The following is a 4,675-nucleotide window of genomic DNA, read 5'->3' as shown; positions in this document are numbered from 1 at the left end:
TATGTCCGAGGCTTACCTTCTTGCACGGGGTTGGGGGTTGTAGGGTCAAGGTTTTTCGAACTTTGGTTCGGAGCTTCAGTTAGATCTCCGACGGCGTTTCCGGGGTCTTCAGAAATCTTTACTTCCGATTTCGGGATCAGTTCGTAGTCTCCGTCGGCGAGAGTAGTCGAGTCTACATGATATGCAAAGTTATAACTTAAGGGATGCATATACTTTTATTTTATTTCATGATAAAGTTGCAATCCAATCAATTAACACACATGAACTCATGAAACAAGGGGGTCTAATCTTAAGTTACCATTTACACTTAAGTTATGGTTATAGCACTGGAATTATTGGAAACAGAAACTAAAACATTTGAATTTGAATTCAAATTTCAAATTTATATTTAAACCTTAGTTAAAAAGAAATATAAAGTCTTGAAAATTTAACTATGAACTAATTATCAACATATTAGATCATGGTAAAAAGATCTAAATAAATAAGTCTTAGGGACATGCTTAACTAAATTCAAACCCTTTTAAATTTGATTTGCACAAGTTCAAAAGAACTTAAACTAAAAAATAGTACTGAGCATGAGATTTTTACACTAGCTCACACATGGCCTAAAGAAGCTACATACCAAAAATCACAAGAAGCTAAGCTAGTATGTAGAAGTTATGCATACTATATCCTTTTACCTTAAATTTAAAAGAGATTCAAAAGTATTTAGTTTCAAACTAAACTTTATTAAAATTAGTTGTAGAGTTTGAAATATAGTTTCCAACAAAATTAGTTTGGTAATTTTTGGATTTTTCTACAATTTTCTACGAATTTTACAAGCTAGCAGCTTGTCCACATGAAATAACAAAGAAGTTTACACAGGGGCCCTTATTAACACTATTCCTCTGAGTCTAGAGCTTTGCAGATAGCCCCCTGGGCTTTTGAGTCTTCCAACCTGTGGTCCCTGGACGTGGTCAGAGAGGGAGGCGGGGGTTTGACCGGCCTGTTCCAGCGACGGCGATCGCCGGCGGCGAGGGTGGAGGGGTGGGGAAACATCACGAGGTCCTTGCGCATCTGGGGGTGGTCGGAATCGGGTTGGGGTGAGCTGTAGCTGTGGCTCGACGGAGACAGTGTGGCCAGCGGTGGAGGTGAATGGCGGGTGGAGTGCTCCGGTGGTCAGAGGCGGCAAGGAAGTAGTCGAGGAGCTTCAGGGCGATGTGGCAAAGCTGGAGGTGGGACCGATTGGGGTCGAGAAGGGTCAGAGGATAAAGTCCGATGAAGACAGAGGCTCACCGGCGAAGGGAGTGATGGCGGCGAGGTTGTTCTGGTGGCTGGGATGCTAGAGAGTGGTGGAGGAACTGCTGGGGAGCTTCTGCCGGATGATGTGGTGCTGCCGGTGCTCCTGATGGAGGCTGAGGAGCTCTGTAGCAGTGTGTCGATGATGAGGGCGAGCTGCGGCGGGTGGAGATCATCGGCACACGTCGAGGAGCCGGTGTGGTGCACTAGAGGATCAATTGAGGGGTCGCAGAGCTTCACGGGGTCACAAGGGAACTGGCTGGGGGGTCGTCGTGGTGCGGGAAGGCTCGGAGTGGGCGGCCCACGGTGAACCGAAGGCGGCGGCGGAACTTGAGCTAGCCAGAGCTGTGGAAGACGAAGCCACGAAGCTTGGCTGCGAGAGGGTGAAATTGATTGGGCTGGAGAGCACCAGTGGGTCGCGGCGGTGCTCTAGCAGCACTGGATTGGGGTTTAGAGGGAGCGAAGGCGGCTGGCGACGGGAGGCAGTGGGGGCGGCGGAGGTCCGGTGAGGCAGTGAGCTCGGGAAAGAGGGACGCGGTGGAAAAGAAGTGCGGCAACACGTATACAAGATCACAGAGCAGTCGATGAGCGCGCGATAAGGCCAGGAGTGATGCTGTGGTGCAAGCAGGAGCTGGCAACGGCGGCGAGGTGCGTGGCGGCCGAGTAAAGCTCCGGGCAAGTCGTGGCGCGTGCGCGAGAGGGCAGCAGGGGAGGGGAACAGGGCCGGGGCAGGGGGAGGACGACGCGTGGACGTCATTCCAGCAGGAGGTGGCGCGCGCGGCGGCGGCAGAGTGACGGCCAGGGGTGGCGCACTGTGTAGGCGGCAGGAGGGAGAGCAGAGCAGCACGTGCTCGAGGAAGAAGAAGAGAGGGGAGGGGTCCGGGGGACCAATTTGGAAATTCCAAGAATTCCAGGGACCTCTCGGTAAAGAAAGATTTCCCACTGATCTAGAGGTCTAGTGAGGAAATGCCCAAAATGAAAGTTGTAGAGTTTTTCAAGCTCTACAGTATTGTTTTAGGGCTCAAGTTCAAAAACCCAAAGTTTGCAGCTTTACATGTTAAATTTTGAGCAAAGGTGGAATTTGAATTACTTTTGTCCTTACCACTATGGATTTGATGAAATTTTGGATATGTTTACAAGTTTTCATGTGATGTCATGATGACTTGCATCTTACATTTTTGCCCTAAGTAAATTTGAAAGCTACCTTTGTACTTCAACTATTTTGCATAAAAGGACCCATGATTTTTGTTTTAAATCACATCTAGGTCCCTGTTTTCACACAAAGATCTATTTTTCATAGAATTTAACCTATCTTTTGCACTTTCTTTCCTATAGTGATATAAATTTAACACCTAGTGTTATATTTTTCCTAGATTTTGATGCTACTTCCCATTTTACCCAATTAACACTAAAGAACCGATATTTTGCAGAATTGCAATTATACCCCTATTCCTTTGTACTACACACATATACCATAGCAAGCATATACTTTCCACACGAAAATCTAGTGTCTATATTTCTAATTACCTGAATGTCACATTCATCATATGCATCATTCAAATCAACTTGCTCCTTTTGGAAGCCATTAGATTCATCAAATGTCACATCACACGCAATTTCAACGCATCCGATGGAATTGTTGAAAACACGATAACCATGAGCATTTGATGCATAACCAAGAAGAAAACCCTCATCAAATTTAGGTGTAAACTTAGAAATTTTGGGCTTCTTGTTGAGAATGAAGAATTTACTCCCAAAAACTCTAAAGTAAGACATGTTAGGCTTTTTATCAGTGAGGAGCTCATAGGCGATCTTTTGCAAGATCTTGTGTAGACCGCCTCCGCCCAAAATTGATCCGAAGTCTTGTACTCATCATGCATGGTTCTTGCAGCCTCAATAAGTGTTCTATTCTTCCATTCCACAATACCATTTTGTTGAGGAGTGTATGGCACCGAGAACTCATGAGCAATGCCTTCTTCATCAAGGTACTCTTCAATGTTGGTGTTCTTGAACTCGGAGCCATTGTCACTTCTCACTTTCTTGATCTTCACATCAAACTCATTTTGGGATCTTCTTGCAAATTTCTTGAATGTTTCTTGTACCTCACTCTTATCATGCAAAAAGAATACCCAAGTGAAACGAGAATAATCAACAATAATAAAACCGTATTTGTTACCGCTGATGCTTATGTAAGCCACCAGTCCAAATAAATCCAAGTGAAGGAGCTTAAGTGATCTTGCAGTGGTGATGATGTTCTTCGGTCGATGTGGCGCTCCAACTTGTTTCCCCGCTTGACAAGTACTACAAATTCTATTTTTCTCAAAGGAAACATTAGTTAGCCCGAGGATGTGTTCCCCCTTCAGAAGTTTATCAAGATTTCTCATTCCAACATGAGCTAGTCGGCGATACCATAACCAACCCATATTAGATTTGGCCATCAAGCATGCATCAAGTTGAGCTCTTTCCTTGGTAAAGTCCACAAGGTAGAGCTTTCCCTTGAGTACACCCTTGAAGGCCACCGAGTCATCACTTCTTCTAAAGACGGTCACACCCTCGTTAGTGAACAAACAATTGTATCCCATTTCACAAAGTTGTGACACAGACAACAAATTGTAGTTCACGGATTCAACCAAGAAAATATTGGATATTGAATGATCGGTTGAGATGGCAATTTTACCTAACCCAAGTACCTTTACTTCACTACCATCCGCGAATACAATGTTGTCACTTGCATTATCATTTTTTCCTAAGGATGTGAACATCCTCTTCTCTCTAGTCATATGATTGGTGCATCCATTATCAAGCACCCATTTCGATCCGCTAGAGGAATACAAATAAAAAACAAATTTAGGCTCTAATTTTTGGTACCCAAAGAGATTTGGGTCCTAGTGTGCTAGTAACAAGAACCTTGGGCACCCACACATTCCTTTTGATCAATGTTTCCTTTGTGCGGTACCCAACATACTTGGCGACCACCTTGCCGTTGTGGTCCCAAGTCAACACATAATCGGCATAGAAAGAGTTTTGTGGAGCATGTGGCTTGACTTTGCTTGTATGTTGAGGGTTGATCTTGTTTTCTTTGACTTGGTGTGTAGTGACCTTTGGTTGCTTACCATCAACCTTTGTTTTAATAGGCACCATGCCTCCAAGTATGGCCCTATTAGCACCCACATTGGCTTTCTTATTGTTCTTGATGAAAGGAATGGATTCTTGTCAACCTTGTCCGTTCTTACCTATACCCTTTCCTTTCTCGAAGCCATACTTCATCAAATAGCCACTACCAAAGCCCTTGATGTGCTTCTTAAACTCATCAACCTTTGGAGACATGGAGTCTTCATTGATCAAGTTTGTGAGCCTAGTGATCCCACTCTTCATGACATGCATCTCCGCAAGGTTA

This window comes from Panicum hallii, chromosome 3 (genome assembly GCF_002211085.1).
Source record: "Panicum hallii strain FIL2 chromosome 3, PHallii_v3.1, whole genome shotgun sequence".
In the NCBI taxonomy this organism is placed as follows: domain Eukaryota; kingdom Viridiplantae; phylum Streptophyta; class Magnoliopsida; order Poales; family Poaceae; genus Panicum; species Panicum hallii.
Note: the sequence above shows the minus strand (reverse complement) of the source record.